The 21,754-nt window shown below is 36.6% G+C and overlaps 1 pseudogene across 1 annotated transcript; it reads right to left on the reverse strand.

Annotated features, from left to right (window-relative positions):
- Nucleotides 1-9,632: 9,632 nt before the first annotated feature.
- Nucleotides 9,633-21,498, reverse strand: LOC145156254 (GDSL esterase/lipase At3g14820-like; annotated as a pseudogene). The gene is made up of 5 exons (XR_013736569.1): nucleotides 21,200-21,498; nucleotides 10,987-11,117; nucleotides 10,627-10,844; nucleotides 10,201-10,456; nucleotides 9,633-9,995 (listed from the first exon to the last, which is right to left on the reverse strand). The product of XR_013736569.1 is annotated as a GDSL esterase/lipase At3g14820-like (transcript).
- Between the last annotated feature and the right edge of the window lie 256 nt (nucleotides 21,499-21,754).

Consider the following 21,754-nt stretch of genomic DNA (forward strand, 5'->3'; position numbering starts at 1 on the left):
GTTCTATGGAAGCTCAAAAAAGGGAACCAACAATGATAAATCCCGTGGTGGTGTTCATGACAACTGCATCAAGTATATATCACCATTCTTACTTTTTTTTCTAATTTAATTTATTCTTCTTAATGTTAATGTTGTGAAGGCATAATGACATTTTCACTATTGTTTAATCAATTTTTGTATCTGACATTTCTAGTTGCATTGTGCCTTTCAATACATCATCAGGGAGTAACAAAATGACAAGCTTTAGCACTTCAGGTAAACATAATTCCCTTCTTTTAAACCAATAACCATTTACAACATTAAATATCTTACCAATTATGGAAATGTCATCAAAATAGAAATCTAACTACAGTGCTGAGATAAGGAAGAAAAAATAAAGCTGAAATTGCCAATTTCTTATTTTGTGCATTTAGAAAGCTACAACATTACATATTTTTTCTAAAAATGTGTAACTTTGTTGCATAAATAAGGACATAGCACAGTTTAGTTATCAGTTTGATGATATTGTTTTTTTATTAATATTACAGGACTAGATGGAAAAGTTGTGAAATTTATCAAGCTTCAATCTGGAGTATCTCTTTTGAACATGTTTTTCACGTAGAAATCTCGATATTTGTTATTTTTGAACAGTTAACATTTTTGCTTGGCTATGTGAAGGGACACATCAACCAAATACCTTGCACTGTTTCTGGCCAGGTGCCTGGTTGGTCATCATTGATGAAAGGGTCTCCTTTTACTCTTCACTTCCAGTCAACCTTTTTTTTTTCTTTTTCTTGTATAATATTTAACCTGTGAACTGCAGTTCACAGGTAGAGGAAAAAAATGTTAATGATATGGAAGTAGATGCACTTCATTATGTCCTGCTCTTGCATGCCTTCTGAGGTTTCAATGGGGAAGAGTGAGGGGGGAGGGTATTGTGGAGAATGGACACTTCTTGCATGTGGAGCTTGTGGTCAGGTATGCTCTACTAATGTTATGCCTTTTTCCATTTTAACATAAAATACAAAGGTCAAGTATGGTCTACATATGTTGTGATGTGATGATTTTATGGTTTGATTCATCAGTTTGGTCACATTAAAACCAACAAACACTGCCCCAAGTACAGAGAAAATTCCAACATCAAAACACTTGGAGAAATAAATTTGATCTTGCATTGGGGGATATACGTGTTGCAAAGTGTATCAAGTCTGACTACCCATGTGTCCCATTGGAGGAAGCTCAAGGTTCTTTAATTCTCTTACACTATAATAATCCATCTTCACACGTATTTTGTAGTTATGTTTTTTTTTTTTTTCATGCAATATAGATATTGTGAGCAAGTTCATAGATTTAGAGTCCTTGAATGGTGTTATTAAGGAAGAGTGGAGACAAGTAAGGCACACATTTAAAAAAATCAGCACAAATCTTGTTACAGTGAGGCACACATTAGGTTATTAGAACTATTAGTTTGTAAACTTCTATTATAACTTCTATTGATTTGTTTTATCTTTCCATGGAACGATTATTTGTATGACATTAAATTTTATGTAATGGATTGTATTTTTTGTATATGATATTTTATTTTCTATTATGAGACATTAAATGCAAATTTAATTTGAAAATTAGTAAATCTATAAATAATATTTTTTTTAAACATTTAAAATTACGATACGCAAAAAGGTGTGTCATCTTCATTTATGACATGGCCTTTCTTGACAGGGGCTTTAATGATACGCAATGCGAGTCGTAAGGTTACGACACGCAAATGCATGTCGTCTTCCTTTATGACAAGGCCTTCCTTGATACGCATTGCGTGTCGTAAATGAGCGTCGTAAATGTGTGTCGTAACTGCGCGTCGTAAATGCGCGTCGTCTATCATTATGACAGGGTCTTCCTTGACACGCATTTGCGCGTCGTCTGAGCATTTTACCACACGCATTGCGCGTCGTAAAAGGCTGTTTTTCTAGTAGTGAAAGTTTGAGAATTTGTTTTGGAGAGCAAGCAAGGCAACAACTGAAGCACATTTTAAGACAATCATGAAAGATATTGAAAAGTTGAACCCTGAAGCTGTTAACCATCTTATGGATAGAGATCCAAACACTTGGTCTCTAGCTTTTTTTAGAGTTCACCAGTCATCCTGTGAATCTGTGGAGAATGGCTTTTCAGAGAGCTTTAATAGTGTCATTTTGGATGCTAGGAAGAAACCTATTATCAGTATGTTGTAGGACATTCGTATTTATGTAATGCAAAGGATGGTAAGTATGAAACTCATAGGTGAAGGATGGAATCGTTATTCTCTTTGTCCAAACATCAGAACAAGATTGAATATTCTACAAAATGAGCAAAGGTATGTACACTTTTTCCATACATTACTTACCACTGTCAACTCTAAATATTGCATTACTCTATGTAGGCGTTGGTAGGTTGTGTCTTGTGGGAGTATGAAGTTTGAAACAAGGAAAATGGATGAGTCGTACATTGTCGATGTGACAAAAAAAGAATGCAGTTGTAGGTTATGGCAACTAAATGGATATGGTTGTGTTCATTCAGTAGCTACATTAGCGTTTTTAAACGTAACACCTGATGCGCCATATGTAGACCCTTTGTACCTGGCAGCCTTCTACCAAAACACTTACAAAAAGTCTATTAGTGGTATGAATGGTATGGACATGTGGCCTTCAACAACCTTTACACTTCCATTGCCTCCTTTAAAAAGAAGAATGCCAGGCACGCAAACATGCAAAAGAAGAAGGGATGCTTCGGAAAGGTCTGGAAGACACAATGTTTCAAAGGCAGGGAATGTGGCATATGCAAAGAGAAAGGGCACAACAAGACCACTTGCATACAAATGCAAAGGCCACCTAATACTAATGTGACAAAGAAACAAAAAATCAGGCAAACACAAGAATCAGTGAACATGCAAGGAGGTAGATAAAATGTTGTGATGGGTGATAGAGTTGAGCCACAAAATGATGAAGTAATGAGGGAAAATGGATCTGAGCAAGAGGTGGGGGTTAATAAAGTTTCTAGGCAAGCGAATACTACGTGTCAACCAAAGAGGAGAAACAAGTCAGAGAGAATTCTAAAACTAAAGCTTGCTAAAAGAGTTGCAGGTGAAGGTAGTAGTGTTGGATTGCCAATGGAGTTAGATTAATTACACTTGTTATTGTGTTCTTGTTATGTGGATTCATTAAATGAATTTGTGTTTTCTATTTGGATGTATGTTATAAGTATCTTAATCATCGATATTTGGATGCTTTGTTTAATTCTAAAATTTATGGTATGGCATGCTTTTATTAAAGTAGGGGTATTTTGGTCAATTGAATCAGTTAATACAATGTTAGTATTTAGGTAGGGGTATTTCGGTTTTTTTTTTGTTTTATTATAATAAACGGATCAGGGGTATTAAAGGCAATTTCTATTATGTGAGTTAACCCAGTAGGGGATTTTAGCATTCTAAACAGTATATTAAAGTAGGTGTATGGGTATTTTATGCTAGTATTCAGGTAGGGGTATTTTCGTCATTTCTTGCTAGTATTCAGGTAGGGGTATTTTGGTCATTTCAAACTGTTTATGCAGCAGACGTATGGGTATTTCATGCTAGCATTCAGGTAGGGGTATTTTGGTCATTCTAAACATTTCATTAAAGTAGGTGTATGGGTATTTCATGCTAGTATTCAGGTAGGGGTATTTTCGTCATTGCAAACAGTTTATTAAAGTAGGCGTATGGGTATTTCATGCTAGTATCAAAGGTAGGGGTATATGGTTTTTCATGTATTTATTATAGTAGGGCTATTTTGGTCATTTGAAGAAGTTACTTTAGGGGTCTTTCTGTCATTTTAATGTGTTAATGAAGTAGGGGTATTGCTGTATTTTTTTTTGTTTTATTTTAATGAACGAATCAGGGGTATTAGAGGCAATTTATATAATGTGAATTAATCAAGTAAGGGTATTTCAGTCAATGTTTATTATGTCACCAAATCCAGTAGGGATATTTGAGTCATACATTTATTATTGGACTTAACCAATTAGGGCAATTTTATTTCTTCCATTCAGTCACAAATAGGGTCCCTCACAAATACAACAAAAATACACTTTTCATTGTTTTCCATTTCTGGGTATAGGCAACGACAAATGTGGGTGTCTGCATCTTTTCTTTTGTCCCATGTCCCCACAAACAAATATGGTATTAAACGTTTCACTTTTTCATGTGGTCCCAAAAACAAAATCAGCAAAAAAATGACTACTTCTTCATTACACATGCAAATGAAATTTTATAAGAGTAATCGTTTTATAACAGGAACAAGTTAACATAATCAACATTTCATTCATGGGTTTCTGCATCTTTACATGTATTGAAGAACTGAAGAACTTATAACACTATTTCCACCACTATGTAACTACATACTAGAACCATCACATGCCTTACATCAAAATACTGATCATCTACACATCATGATCACAAACCCACCAAATACTGCTACAACCAGAAACCGAAAGACAACCACAAAAACCTGTTACTAATAAGCACAAAATAGAAGATGCAAATCTAAACAAAATAGAAACCCAGGATTGAAATGTTTAACCTACTAAGCTTCTGTCACTTATAAAACCTGTAGGTTAAAACCCCAACAACAGCAACCACAAAAACCCCAAAGACCCATTTGACTTTCTTCGACTTCTTTTTTCCGAGAACAGATTGCACATACGACGCTTGCAATAAACATAAATGATTCTTCAAATCAGCAACCATGTTAGATAGATCGAGTTGCCCTGCTCTAACATCATCGACTTCATGATTTAGGGTGTACATCTCTCTAGTGTGTCTGCAATAGATTGATCGTCAAGTCTTCATTTGTGACTCCATTCGACACATTTTCAGCCATGTGCCGATTGTAGTTGGGTGACCAACTGTGATCTTGAGATGATCGTGACGGCATTGTTTCTGCGTTTGGTATCGTAGTATATGGTGCAGTCGGGGTAACCAGGTTATGAATTGTGCCATTTTAGGGCACAAGCTTAGCACTTTATACGGAGGCGGGTGAAGAGTGTGAACGTGCCACTTACGTTTCACATTCCTAAACGACGCCGTTTAGCTACAAGAGTTAAATACAATGGCGACATGTCATCGATGATGTGTCAAATTCGGACGATGTGGCAAGGTGACCGGCTATAACAAGTGAAGGGGACTAAATTGCTAGGTTGCAACACAACTGATTCCCTCATAAAGCCACTAAATAAGTTTAGTGACTAAAAGGGTAAACCCTAGTGACTGCATCAGACGCAACAGGCATTTTTCTAGTGCTCCAGACACTATTGGGATCTCGCCTACCATTGCTGCTCGTTGAATTTGTTGCGTGGATGTATCATTCTAGAGATACGCCCGGATGGCACAAAATGTTGTGATATGTTGGAGAATGGATGCATCGAGATTTCTGATGAATCTTGCTGAAACGACTTCCCCTGATATCACAGTACAAAACAAGATAGAGATCGTTACTCGACGTCCGAGAGGGGGTCCCGGGACGAGGCTCTGACAATCTTGTTAGTATGAGATCTGAGAGAGATGGTAAGTGATTACAGAAAAGAGAGAATTTTGTCCCCTTCTTCGTGAGGAAGAAGGATCCTTTTATACTTGTCTCAGAGGCGTGTCTCTCAACTGATTCTGTTGAGGATTCTCTCATGAGGTGCGACGTGGCGGACCCATATTGGAGGGTCCTCCGTCACGTCTTTTGCCTCCTTCTCCCATTGGCAGGAAGGAGATCTCCCAAATGTTCACGAAGATCGTGGCTATCGTCTTATGAGCGCGTGGGACTCTTTGATTGGTCTCACGTTTGCCAGGGTATGATTTTCCGGAGAAGGGGTTAAGGCACGACTCTGCACCTTAAGCGCCTTATTAGCGCCCGTCGTGTTGGCGAAGGTCCGGACATGGCTTTAGACTGGGTTCCGACCAGGCCAAGCACGGTGTCAGTTTGACTTCTCTTTTGACGTTTCCTGGAGGGATACGTTAACAAGTACGGATCATGTGCCTTCAGTAGTACGGGACCAATACTACCTTCCACACTTATCCGTTCCTCCCTCAAGAATCATTCTGAATCCTCTAAATAACTACTCATGTCCACTACCGTCTGATCCAATCACATATACCTGCTCTCAAACGAATTCACACCGCTAAACAGTGCACCAAATCCTATAAAGCAATTCCTAGGCTCTCCAAGGATTCTCACCTCACCCTGTCATCAGCTGGTGAACAACCCCTACTAATATCATCTAACTACTTTATGAATAAAATTACATGCAATAAAACTTAAGTAATCTTTCGAATAAAAGAACCAACTCTACAACGTTTAGACTCAAACGAGAGCTATGTAGTAGGGCTAAATCAATCATTCTAGAATTATTTAACCTTTGTTGCATGTAACTTAACATATTCACTTAATAGTTAGCTCACATCAATATGGGCCCCACAAAGCACAAAACAAGCAGCATTCGTGCAGTAACACTCTATAGGTCAGAAATCAAAAAAGAGCATCCTCCAACTCGCTTGCTACTGCGATGCTGGAAACTTCTACCAACATTGTTGGTTGCCTTATTCATGCACATTATAGACAATATGGGATCAAATAGACTGTCGAATAAATGATTCTACCCTAAGAGCACTATCATATTCAATCTTTAAATCATACACTTAGTAATCAATTCTACCAAGATAGATTCCAAATCTGACATAACATCCAATTCCTCCTAGGCTAGAAGGTGTCACAAATCAGTTCATTTTATCATGCAATTCCTGAAGGTATCCTTAGCCTAGTCACTATCAAGCATAAAAGGCATCTCTCCTAAGTAGGAATTCTAGCATGCAACGCTGAGAATATCCTTATTCTAACTTTTAGTATGCATATCATACTATAATACATATATCATATCAACAAGTACGAGGTATTTTGGGAACCACTTAGTTGAGCTCGACTGATTGCATGCACTGCACCCATTTCCTTTATAAAAACTTTTTATAAATCATTTTATTTTAAAATATTTTAGAAATCCTCAGTTTAAGTTCACATACACCTGAAACTGTGCTCGAATCTCTCAAACCAAAGCTCTGATGCCAACTTGTAACGTCCCAAAAATATCGATTAAAATTTCATTTTAAATAAATCAAACCATTCATTCATTGTTCCAACAGACGATCAGAGTCAAAGTATTCTCAAAAGATCATAGTTAAATCATAAACAATCAATGTAAAAGACATCTATAGGGGATGCAGTGCGATCAAGTCGGACCCTCCTTCTGAAAAAACAAGTACCTAAAAACATTTAAACACAAAACCGTAAGCACAAAACTTAGTGAGTTCCTCCAAAATACAACATACCATACAAGTAACGAGCCCAACCCAACATACATGCTTTGGGCCCAACCCAACATACATGCTTTGGGCCCAACCCATGTATTTGGGCCTAGCCCATATAATCGGACCCAACCCATATAGTCGGGCCCAACCCATATAATCGGGCCCAACCCATAGAGTCGGGCCCAACCCATATAATTAGGCCCATCCCATACATTCGGTCCTAGCCCATATAATTGGGCCCAACCAATATAGTTGGGCCCAACCTATACATAAACATGCAAGAGTCACAAAGACATCTAGCATCCTACATAACACAATATAGTGGGTCAACATTGGTGCCTCCGCCCACGATTACAATGAAAAGACGCACCAGAACTATTCAATAGAAACCCAACAACTACCTAATGAACAGATCAGCCAACCTAATCTTCCTAAATCCAAACTCAGACCAATCCTTAGTCAAATAATCAATTTTACACATGGTTGACCAAAAGTCAAACTGGTCAAAAAATCAAAGGCCAAAGTCAACTCCAGCTAATGTGGCCAACCGATGGCCATGTTGTTGCCACCTAATCTAGTCTCGATCAAAAACTACTACCATGTCGTGGCAGACATGTCACCACGCCATGGCAGAATCCAGGCAAAACATTAACAAATAAACTTGTCGCCACGCCGTGACGAGCATCATGCCACGATGTGGGCATGCCCAGACAAAACAGGAGTCATAAATTTTGCCACTACGTCGTGGGATTCCTTAGTCACACCCTGGTCAGTCTAAAAGGCTTTTTCCTCAATAAGAGCTTAACACATAAGGACCAAAGCTAAAATCAACAGATTTGGTTCCTAATAGCTTCATAATGGATAAAGTTTCCAACTTAATCTATTAGGATGGTCCAAATCACCAAGATCTAGACTTTAAGTCTCAAAGGGACCCAAAAATGCATCTTTCTCAACTTAATACCTTAAGTCCAAGTCTCCTACTTTCAGATCTGAATCAACAAGATGTCTAGATAGATAAAGTTTCCAACTTTATCCATTATAATGCCACAATCCTTAATACACCAAAATGACCTAAATGACCAAGATAACTTGCATGGCTAAATGGGAAGGCAAATGATCATATCTTTCCTAATCCATGAGGTCCAAGGAGCATCCCAAACTGATCAAAATATGTTGAAGTCTACTCAACTCTATGATCACTCATAAAATGGACAAAAAATTGCCAAAAACCACAAATGAAGAGATCTAAAGAACTAAACAACAAGATTGGAACTTTATACTCACAATAGTCAGGAAATGTAGTGTCTTTGATGGATCAAAACTTGAAACATCAATCCTTGCAACCAAAAAAACCTTCCTGGTCTTCATGCTTCATTAAAACATCACCAAAGGCACCCAAAAGAGGAGAGATGAGAGAGGACTAGCTCAAATCCGGAAGGTGGAGGCTAGGGTTTCTCCCAAGGGGTTCTAGATATGATAGAGGCTGCTAAAATGCCAAAAAATACGAAACATTATGCTTAAATACGTTGATACCCTAAAAATCATGGGCATGGGTCTGAAAGCTTATCGTGCCATGGCAATGATTTGTCGTGTCGTGGCAACGAGTTTTCACCCAAATCCACATCAGCTTCAAACAACCATAACTTCTTCATTTCAACGCCATTTTTGGCGATCTTTATATCCACGGAAAGGTATTTAAGAGCCCCACAACCCTATCTACTTAACTTTGAATTAAACATATAGAACTAAAATCATTAATTCATACAATAAGTCTGAAAAATCACTTTTCCCATTTTACCCTTTGACACTAAAACACAAACAAAGGGCTTAAATCACATAACCAATATTATCAACATCCAATTAAGGTCTAAACCTTATTCCTTTGAAGCCAAAGTCCTTTACTCGATCCATTTATTCTCCACAATCCTGAAATAAAAAACTTATTAAAACAAGATGTTACGATAAATACATAGTCCACACAATAATGTTGATCAGTGGATAAATACATAGTCCACACAATAATGTTGATCAGTGGTTGATCTCATAAGATTATAAAACGTATCATGTCGTGTAAAATTGAAACACTAAACGGTTTAATTTTTCTCGACACTAGCCTTACCTGTTTGCTTGTATCATGTTTCATCCCGAGCTTCTATCGTGTTCGTTCCGGGTCAGTGAGTTGTGTCACTTTTATCCACCTATAAATTATTGTCATATTTTTTCTTCAGTGCATAGTTTTTTATTATTAATAAAAGACATCATAAGTTTAGAGAAATCCAATATATAGAAAGATACAAACGAACCACGATCAAATTACAAACGTAAATATATTTTCCATCCAACAAAGGCTATAAGGTTCCATTCTTTGGATTCATCAATCATAGGGAATACATCGGCATTGCTTTATTTAATTATAAAACCAGGTGAATCATCTTGATCCTAGCAATTTCCCTCACCAGTGAATCTCGATTATACTAGAACAAATTCTCCACCAAACCAGGTAGAGTTAGATTTGCAAAGATGTAACAACCAATCTCTGAGAGGTGGCCACTATCGAAAAATAAGTATTTAGAGTCATCCGGGCATGTTCCGACGAGTTGATTGCATGTATAACTAAACTCTATTAATCCGGTTCCACAACAACCTCTGTTTGTAACTTCCAACCCTACGGCAAAGAAGAACAGAATTACAAGCAAGACCTTGTTCAAATGGGAATGTGCTAAATCTACGCCAAAAATTGTATAATATATGAAAAAAATAATTTTGGTGCTGGAAACATAAATGAAAACTATTAAAAAATAAAATTCGTTGGAAAACACTATCTAATGAATAATTAATTATATAAATTATGTATTGGATATAGTGCATACCGTATTGCTGAGGGTTATTGATGATAATTATTAGGGGATTGTAGAAATCAACAAAGGCAATCCTGGACTGAGGAAGATTGCTTGCAAGTATTGGGAGTTGTCCTTTTAGCATATTGTTGAAGATTTGTGCTTGTTGATTTTGATTTTGGGCGCACATCCTAAGTAAACCTCCTTGTAATGTCCTCTGTACAGGAAGACAGCCGACAGGTGGTGCACTAAAGACACCTATCTTTCGTGCTCCCACTTTGTATAGCTCCTTCAACAAATTTGAAGAACAATTATAAGTAACGTCATTTAAGACAACTCTGCATATCCATATAAAAGTCCATCGTTTTGTGTTTTTTCTCAAACTGTGTATTTTTTTCATTTACGTATAGAAGCGTGTGAATGTTCATCGAAAGCTTCATTTGATAGAAGTATTTATACCTGCACAAAACTCAACGTCAAGTTTACTAGCATGCTATCATAAACATCATCCGGTAATCCACTTGCAGGAAGGGAAAAAGCATATCGTTGGTGCTTGCCACTACCAAAAATACGCTGTTTGTGATTATTTCTTTTGCAGCTTCTTCCCTAATGTTGGTCTCAAGCTTCCCAAGATATTCTTTAAACAAATCCAATTGATCCAGCATTGGGATAGCCCTCTAATAGACATAGTAAGGCGACAAAACAAACGAAACAATTAAACAAAAATAAGATTTACTTACACATGTACATAGCAGTTGTTTTAACTAATAATGAGAATGCTAAGAAGGAAATAGCAATATTAAAGATATGCATTCATACCGTTTGATTGGTTGTTTGTGGATCATACCCACTACCAGCAGAAGCAAAACATACACCCGTCAAAAGATCATTGATTTGTATCGAAGGGTCAAGACATGGGGGAAGATACTCCTTCACTCCCAATCCTTCGGCTGCGATTTTGTTATCAAGTCGTTGCAGTTTTATTAGTAAAAATACAAGAAACTACAACAATAAGTGTACTCTATATAGTAACAAATTTCCGAAAATCCTTTGCTAACTCTATACATCCTAATGTATATAAAATCTTCAGAAAATCTATTTAATGCTTAATAAACGCTAATGATATCCTATTTTCTTACTGGTTGTGAGAATGTTTTATAAAAAGCAATTACCAAAGCCTAGCATCGTTGCTGACTATTGAAAGGGTCATGTGTAAAATGAGCACATTATTATGTATATCCATAAAATTAATTGTTTTCTTATCGATTTAACTGTCAAATATTATTTCCTTTTATTTTGAAACTGTTCCTCATGGTTTTTGTTGGTGAGTTAGACACATGGGAAATGCTTATGTTTAGCATGAAAGTAAACAAAAAAATTTCTTAATAAACAACAATTTGTATTTGAAATGTATTGTACAACTCTATAAAACATAAATTGTTGTCTATGACAAACAACTATTGTGTATGAATCGTTTCCTTTAAAATATCATATTTAATATTGTATTTTTGTTATGTTGTTGAAATGAATGTTGAATAAGATGGCATGGAGTGAAATGAGGGTGTAATTAATGAAATGCGAAATTAGGTGGAGTTAAATTGAAAATCTTGTTCAAACGAAACGAATTTGATATGAGAACCATTTTTTAAATTTAAAATATAAAATAAAGAATGTAAATTTTATTTTTATTTTAAATTTAATTGATATTTTTATGATGTTGAAAAATAATAACTTGTAATCTTAAATATAAATGAATAGAAATAATAATTTCAAAATAAGAAACTATGTTTACTTTTATAAAATATAATTTTTATTATGAGAGGATTGCACGAATTATTTAAACTTATACATCTAAAAATATATTAAAATTAATAATTAAATAAATAAACTAATAAACTGATTAATACATAAGAGAATTTGACAAAAACGAAGAACATTTCGATGAGATTTTAAATATATGTGCTAAAGGGTCAGGGATAGATTAATAATATAATATATAATGATTTCTAACCTTTATGAAGATCCCATGGAAGCAATGAAATATCATGATGCTTCCATTGTGAAAGAAGGCATTAATGGTGAAATGGATTTCGTCTTAAATAATAATACATGGATTCTATGAGCATAATAATATATGCCACAATTGAAGGCAACAAACTTTGTATGTATACGTAATTGTACAAAGAAGTAAGAAATACAAAGATTACAAAAGATATGTACAAGACTAATAAACTTGGAAACAAATAAATCTAATCTTATAGAGGATCTATATGATCGTTGTTATTATCCTTAATACCCTCACTCAAGCGAAATGCAGAGAACAAGGGTCAAGGAAGACTTTTAGTGAAGACATCAACAATGTTCAAGTGGGATGGAATGAATTGAGTGTTCAACTTCCCTTATTAAACAAGTTCACTAGTGAAATGATAGTCGAGTTCAATATGTTTTTCACGTTTATGAGAGAGTGGGATGTCACTAATGAACATTGTTCCCTTGTTATCACATAGAACGAGTGGACAAGTAGTAAGAGAAACGTGTCAATCTGCCAGGAGATGTGTGACCCAAATAATGTCTGCTACAACATTAGCAAGGGAGCGATACTCACACTCGCAACTTGAACGTGAGATCGTAGGCTGTTTCATGGAACTCCACAAAAAATAATAGAACCAAGAAAAAAGGAATAGCCAGGACATGATGCCCAATTAGCATCTGAATAGGCGAAAAGACAAGGATTGGAGCAAGAGTAAGTCAATCTAAAATGCGAGGTACCCTTAAGATAGCGTAGAATACGCTTAACAACAAGAAAATGATCATCAATAGTATTATGTAAGAACTGACTGACATGATTGACTACAAATGAAATGCCATGACGAATGATGGTCAAATACCAGAGAGCACCCACCAAGGAGCGATGTAAGGTAGGGTCATTGAAAGGATTTCCAACACATTGTAATTTTTGACCAGAGACCATGGGTGGTGCTACAGGCTTGCTTTCATGAAGTTGAGCATGCAAGAGAATATCTGAAGCATACTTTGCTTGCCTGAGAAATAGACCGTCAGTAGTGTAACTAACCTCTAAACCAAGAATGTAATGAAGCTTGCCTAGATCCTTAATAGAAAATGCAGAATCCATCTTTTTGATTAAGGATGTGATCAAAGGTTCATTGTTCCCTGTCAAGGTTATGTTGTCAACATAAACAAGTAAATACAAAATGGTATGGTCCTTACGAAGGACAAACAATGATGTGTCGGCTTGACTGCATTTAAAACCAAGACGAGTAACAAAATCACTGAACCTTTGAAACCATGCACGAGGTGCTTGTTTTATACCATACATGCCTTTACAAAGACGACATACATGGTTTGGATCAGAAGTATCAAAGTATTATGGTGGTTGCTCCATGAAACTTGTTTCAGACAGAACACCATTGAGAAATGCATTTTTGACGTCCAGCTGATGTAAGGTCCATTTGCGCATGACCACCAAGCTCAAAACAATACGAATTGTGGATGCTTTAATTACCGGACTGGAGGTAAAGTTAAAGTCAAAACCAGGGACTTGGGTGCCTTGAGCAACAAGTCATGCTTTATGAAGGTCAGGTGACCCATTTCCATTAAACTTGGTGCGGTGGACCCATTTGGATCTGACAACAATGACACCCGAAGGATGGGGAACAAGCTCACAAATAAGTATTTCGCATCAAATTGTGATCAAGTAACAGAGTAGGCATGCGATTTATGGAAAAATTGTAGCAACAAAAGCATCAAATAAGTATTTCGCATTCAAGTTTGCGTGAAAATACATTGTTAGTGTAACATCCTGATGATAAGGTACTTCTAATTTTAACCCTATAATTTTATTATATTGCAATTTGGACCCTAAGTAAAAGAAAGAGTGCAATGAAGACCCTAGTGGCATTTTCATAAATTAGGTGTTGGGGGAGTATGCCATGCATACGTATGTACGTTGAGCGTACTAGGGTACGCCCTAGTATGCAGGGCGTACATATGTATTCATGGCGTACGTGCCATGCATGCAAACCCTAATTTTTAGGGTTTGTGTAACACCTGGTTCCTGGTACGTATTTAAATTCAAGTATTTTGGTATTCAACTCTGGGACTCGGCAAGTTGGAGGCCTAACTCGTCGAGTAGACTCGACATTATGCAGGGGTTTTAGTGATTTACTCGACGAGTCGGGGGACCGACTCGACGAGTAGGATCTGTCTGGACAAAAATCTAATATTTGGGTTGGCACCCTATTTAAACAACTTATAACGCCCCAACACAGCCTCCATTGTTCCTCCCAACCCAGAGAAAGCCCTAACTCGAAACCCTAGCCATTATTGTGTGTTCTTGAGCTTGTTGGTACCTTTTTGTGTGTTTTTGAAGTTGGAAAGGACGAAGGAAGTTTGGGAGTTCAAGTAGAAGCAAGAAGATCCAGAGGTTTTGCTCCATTCTCAGCTCATTCAAGGTAAAAAGCTGGAACATTGACCATCTATCTCTTATATTTTGATTTGGGGCTATTTCTACCCTTTTTATGAGTTTAGAGAAGCTAAAATCGGATTTTGTGTGTGTGCTTGGAGTTGCACTCCAGATCTGGAGCTATTGGGGGTCCTTATGGCAAAAAGGTGCCAACTTTGTTGCCATAAGCACCCCATGCTTCTTATATACCTTATTTTTATGGCTTTTGAGCCAAAAACACCCATACATGGACGTCAAGATTGGAGCTTTACGTATAAAATGGACCCCAGGAGGTCAGATCTATGGTTTTGATGCATTAAGAACCATTATAATCGACTGTATAGTTTTGGACAAAGAGAGACTCGGCGAGTCGGGACGCATTTTTCCCCCAAACGTCTTCTGGAAATGGTTGTGGTTGAGTGGAAGGAACACTCAACCTGCTAGGGGTTTGTTTTGGACCTGGAAATCATAGGACTCGACGAGTGGATGAACAGACTCGGCGAGTTCCATACAATGTCCCAACCACATGAAGATGGACTCGACGAGTTCAAAGAGAACTCGACGAGTCATAGACTGAACACCTTCATATGGATGAAGATGAACTCGACAAGTTCAAGGACGAACTCGGCGAGTCGGTTGAAGATAGTCTGATGTGTTGTTGAAGGCGAACTTGTCGAGCTCTTGCTAGACTCGACGAGTAGGGACGGGATTATGGCATTATGTGGATATGGGGACTCGGCGACTTGGTGGACCAACTCGGCGAGTCGAGTCAACCAGATGTTGACTTTGACCAGATGATTGACCTTGACTTTGTCTTGGACTTGAGTTGACCCTTGTAAGGGTTACGAGGATGAATTGATAAGTTAGAAAAGTTGTTGTGTAGGGATTGAGGATCCGAGGAGAGTTGGTTTTCATACCGGGATCAATGCAGACACTACACGACTTTGAGGTGAGTCTTCTCCTAGTAGGAGTGGGTCTACGGCCATAATGCCGGCCCACAAGTAAGAGTATTGGATAGATGATTGTCTTTGTGATAATTATCTAGTGTTGATATGAGATATGTTATTGTGCCTGGTATGATTATTGTGCTTGATGTGTTCAATGTGCTTGATATTTGTTAGCAATAGTAGGGGTGAAATAGTCCCCGGTTAACGGTTGAAAGATACCGAAGCGGAGGGTAGCTCCTAGTTACCGGTTGAAAGATACCGAAGGGGAGGTTAGTTCCTGGTTACCGGTTGAAAGATACCGAGGAGGAGCCCAGCTCCTGGCTATGCCTGACAGTTACTGGTTGAAAGATACCGAAGATTATGCATTATTTGGTATGGGTATGATGGGGGAACTCACTAAGCTTGGTGCTTACGGCTTTTAGTTTTGGTTTCAGGTACCTCTTCATCTAAGGGGAAGGAGCCGGCGGGGTAGCAACGCATCACACATTCACACATGATATTCCGCATTTAAGAAACCTGGGATTGTACTATGATATTATACTATTTTCTAAAATGGTTCAGAGACTTGTGATTTGTGACTTTATGTTTGAAAGGATTACAATGTTGTTTTCCGTTAGCTATTTTTACAAGTAATATAATTTAAAAAAAAAAAATTTGGGTCTCGATTTTGAGATGTTACAGTTTAGCTCATATTTAAACCCCATTATAGCCTCATTTCCCCTCACTTCATCAGCCTCCATGCCCTTCAAATGTTTTTTCAACCCGAATCCATCTTGTGAAGCATTTATAAGCTTGAGTGTATGTGTGTTTTGAGCTTTTGAAGATGAAGGAAGGAAGGAGAGACCGCCTTGGAGGAGTGAAGCTCTTTAGATCCAGGATCAGAACACCTTTTGGCACCATTTTGAGGTATAAAGTTTTGAACCTGGTGAAGTTTCATTTAGATCTTGTGTTGGAATGATTTTTGGTCATTTTTGTCCCAAATATGGAGATTCGTGAACATAGCATGTTCTTGACCCATTAAGTTGTCCTTTCAGACCTTTGGAAGGGTCTTGAGTCATAAAGATGGTTTCCAAATGGTTGGTTTTGCTCCATGCATCATTTAGAAGGGCTTAATGGATTAAGAAGTTTAGTTAAGCACTTAATGGGCATTTAAAGTCATAAAGTTGGAAAATTTATGACTCTTGAGGGTATTTTAGCCATGGATCTAAAAGATGGATGTGAGAGCTTAAGCCATTAAGCTCTTAATGTGAAATTAAGAATCTGGGAGTACGCCCCGCGTACATGGAGTACGCACCGCGTACGAGCTTAACCACCCCAATGGTGGTCAACGCTCGAGAACACCCGTCGTATATTTGGATTACACCCCGCATACTCACTTTGTGTTGACTCGACTGAGTTGACTCGGTTGGGTTGACTCAGTTGATTTGACTAGTGTGACTTTGATTTGACCAAGTTTGACTTAAGGGTATTTTGGGTATTTTTGGGATTTTGATTGAGATTGGTCATTTGGTTGGATAGGTGACGGTTAAAGCTGAGATTCGGAGTCGAGACCTCATCAGGTCTTGTCCAGTCTGTGAGGTGAGTTTTCCACACAGCACTTACGGGTCGAAGGCACCAAGGCTGGCCCATTGGATTGATATCCTGCTATACACTAATATGTTGAGTATGGAATAGATCTTCATGATTATACACTAGTTGTCGATATGCTACTCTGGTAGATCTGTAGGACGACCTACGATTATGTCTGCATGATTCTCTGTATATGTTTGTTATATGTTATATGTCGACGTATTGTGTTGGGTTGAGGTTTTACTGCTTCGTGCTATAGCCAACAAACCCTGGAGCATTCCAGATATAAGCTGAGGGTCGGGCAAGGCATGCCAGATTCATACTGAGGGCTCAGGAGCATTCCAAATACAAGCTGAGGACCGGGGGGTATGCCAGACTCGTATTGAGGGCTTGAGGGTATTTCAGTCAGATGACTGATTGGCTCAGATAGCAAGCCATACATAAGATGTGGGCCCCGAGGGCAATCCAGACTTATGCTAAGGGCTCAGGGGTAATCCAGTCTTTTAGCTATGGACCCATTACACGTTGTTATTGTATATGTTATCTGTTTATCTGTTCCTACTTTGGGGGAAATGGCTTAGACAAAGATAAGTCACCTTGTTTATTTAAAACATAAATAACAAAATGCCACTTGTGGAGAAGACCGATGTGCCATCGATAAATGAAATATCTTGAAGCTAATGGCCTCAGAAACCATTTCTTCCAAACTAGGCAGCAGGGTTAATGACATATAAGTGAAGGTGAATTGAGTAAAGGACTCACCTAAGCCTCTTTAGAACCAGTGGATTTTGTCAGGCTCATCAATGGAGCAACAAATGGAGGCTAGTTGGTCGCATAGAGTTTTGAACTTTTTAGAGTTATCAACCACATATTGATCATCTTGACGAAGGTATTGAAGCTCATCTTTGAGTTGAATCTCTTGTGTTTTGGATGCATGATTGAAGGTGGCTTGAAGGTAGACCATATTTTCTAAGAAGTCTGGTAGCCAACAACAACAACAACAACAACTTCAAGAGTAAGAGAAGCTTGTAAAAGGGTTCCAACCATATGATCAAATCAGACCCATTCCTTATAGGTAGAGGATTGGCAATGGACACAGCAGCATCAGAAGGAGATGATACAGTTCTGGGTGGTGACTTGGCACTATAATCACAAAGTTCATATAGATCAGAACATATCAAGATGCGTTCAACTTGATTGAACCATATCAAATAGTTGGTTGAGTCAAGTTTATGAGTACTGACAAGATGAACCATACTATTGAAAGTAATAAAATCATCTGATTTAGAAGAGGGAATGGTGGATGATGAAGCTAGTGTCGCTGGAGCCATGGGGATCGATTATGGTTTTTCTTAGGATAAAACCTAGGGGTCGTCTGATATCATATGAGGTTAATAATCCATGCCTCAATTGAAGGAAGGAGACTTTGTATATATACATAATTATACAATGAGGTAAGAAATACATAGATTACAAACGATATGTACCAGAGTAACAAACTAGGAAACAAATAAATCTAATCTTTAAGACGATATGTATGATCTTCGTTATTATCCCTAATAGATTCACAAGCTATCGAAATAGTAAACATATTTTTAAGAACAAATTAAGAATTGATGGCACTACCGAAAAGTTTAAGGCTTGATAATTTGCTAAGGATTCCACAAAAAAAGGCTTGATTACTTTGGTACATAGGCTTAAGTGATTATCAAACTCATAGATCACCCTGTGGATTTCATGATTTATTTCATAAACGGTGAATAGAGTCAATAGATAAGGAAATATATATAGAATGGCATGATGGTTTCATAGTTCGAGTAAAAGGAAACATATTTTGTAAAGTTATTCGGTCCTTGAATGATATTAAACAAGCTCCCAAACAATGGCATTAAATGTTTGATAATGTTAATTTGATAAACAATTTTGGATTAAGGAAACAAGCAAATATGTGTATAGGTGATTTGTGAAAGGAAAATGGGTTCTCATTTTCGTGTATGCAGAAGATATGTTGGTCGATGAAACTGACTTAGACCTAGTACAAATGACATATTAAGTTTTAACTAAAAATCATGATTTTAAAGATTTGTGAGATTTGAATGTAATTCTAAAAATAGTAAACCACGCCATCTGAGCGTCACATGTCAATCCGCCCCAAGACTCATATGAGAGGTCAATTGCATAACACTAATAATATTTTGGGTATGTCAATCCGTCCCAAAGCTCATATGAGAGGTCAATTGCATAACACTAACAATATTTTGGGTGTAGAATCTCACTCCTCAACTACTAGCCTCTCATCAGGACCAATGATCTAGAAATAATAACCCTCACAGATAGCAATAAGTTAATGATAGACGATACGCACTGTATTTAAAAGAGTTTTAAAAGGTTTATATAAATTAGATTGATTAGTTTTGATATATTTTTTTTAAAAAAAAGCGTGTAATTATTAATAGTCAGAATATAGACCAAAAATGAGTATGCTAATGTTATCGGTAGCCAGGATGGAACACGAATATTAAGAATATTAAGTGGCCAAAACCAAAATTTATATTGCAAAAGATTACGCGATATCGGCATATGAACAAGATAAAAATTATGTTAGAATATTATTCTTATTGAATTATATTTATATTTATATTTTTTGTTTATCTATTTTTTAATCTTGGATGTCATAGTGTTGTTGTTGTAAACTATTGTTGTTGATGTTGTAAAGCAAACAACAAAACACTTTAAAAAAGCCCTTGTTTATTGTTTTTTATACAACTGATATCCTATAGTATTTAATGGATATATTCATGACTATTGGATTAATGAGCATGAACATTTGGTTGGAGTTTGTTTCATACTTAGTGGGTTGTAGTGTACATGTTGGATTAAAGAAACAAACTTTTATTACATATTTCATTATGGCAATTAACAAGGATTGTTGGACTAGCATATTATTGTATACAAGCATAATGCCCTAAGGGACTTGCTAATATATTTACCTTAATGCACAAATCCATTTCCACCAATATATGTGCATTTGTGAATTGTAATAGTGCAACTACACAATCGAGGGCATGTAATCCTATCTGAAATGATAATTTTAGAGATAGTATAATAAGGCGCATATAGTTTAATATTCTTGAGCTTCTTACAGTCGATTAAGAACATGACAATGCCCTCTCACAGAAAGTATTTTACGGAAAACTTATTGAGAGTTTAAAAAATAATATAAGACTCGTCGGTTTGGATACTAGAAAATTAAAAAATTTGTTTTTGGTGGATCATAACGATTGCATATGCTGCAAAAGGACGTTGTGAGCATATAAATGGACGCCACAATGACCCTTTTCATGGCTTTTCAAAAGGGCATTATGTCTATTCATATGACAATTATGACACGTGACGTTGAAAAAGAAAAAACAAATCCTTTGTTGACTATTATGAAGGGTGACAACATTTGCAAAATATTATGAAAGTTCGAGAATGGATTTTTCTTTCGCTGTCGAACATTTACGATGATTCAATATAGACAACGATTAATTGTGTTTTATTGTTAAAACTCCTTTTGATCTTTTTAGATTTTTGAGAATCCAAAAATTAACCTTTCTTTTAACGGATCTTAACAATCATGTTGCTATCGAAACACATATATTCAAGTCTCCAAATACTTGCTAATGCAATTCTACATTTTTTGCTTTATTATATATTTTGAAGCAATTTCCAAAAAAACATGAGCATGATGTTTTTCGCTAAAACGTCTTAAAGCAATAAGCACTAGCGATTTAATTTTTATTTTATCCACACATATAAAACCTGGTAAACCACTTAACATATCCTCCATATAAATATAACCACATTACATAAATTTTTAATTAGTTTCATAGATTTTCCTTGAAATGAATTGATAGCGTTGTCATGTTACAGGACAGATCATTCATGGGAACCACATGTTGGTATTTATAAAAGTTTTCAATTAGTTTCAACAATACCTACTTCAAAATAATAAATTATTAAATTAAAACAACTTTCTGTCCAAAAAATATGTCACAGAACAAAGAGGTACCAAAAACGTCAGAGATTATTTTCCCATTGGAGAACCTTCCGGTTGGTACTCCGCCCATAAAATCCATTCCATATGGAAGAAAGTTGGCCTTGAACATAGTGTCGATGTAGTTATTATTCCCAGTATCAGCATATGAATCCCCAAATACTAGGACTGCCGACACTGAGAGAATTTCTTGCATATTTTTTCCATCGCTTATGTTGCATAAACAAAGAGAGACATATAGAGAAATGAGAATGAACTTAGCAACTAAAAGAAGCATTTGAAAATATTTGAATAGTTATCAAGACCAAAATATAAAAATGAAGAAAGATGTGTAGTGTCATGCCATCTATGATCTATATATATACTAGAAAACTAAACACTTAATGACTAATATTTCAAGAGTATTTGTGGATCAGTTTCAGCCACGTTAGACATTATATATGTCACCGGTTAGAAAAACATATTTTCTTTGTTTCATTATTTTTCAATAAAAATTGAGATCCTTGCACCACATAAAAGGTACTTTTATAATCTTTTCGTAATGTTTAAGAATCATAGTACTTGTGTAAA

The sequence above is a fragment of the Lactuca virosa genome, chromosome 2, assembly GCF_052849685.1.
Source record: "Lactuca virosa cultivar CGN04683 chromosome 2, Lactuca_virosa_CGN04683_v6, whole genome shotgun sequence".
NCBI classification, from domain to species: Eukaryota; Viridiplantae; Streptophyta; class Magnoliopsida; order Asterales; family Asteraceae; genus Lactuca; species Lactuca virosa.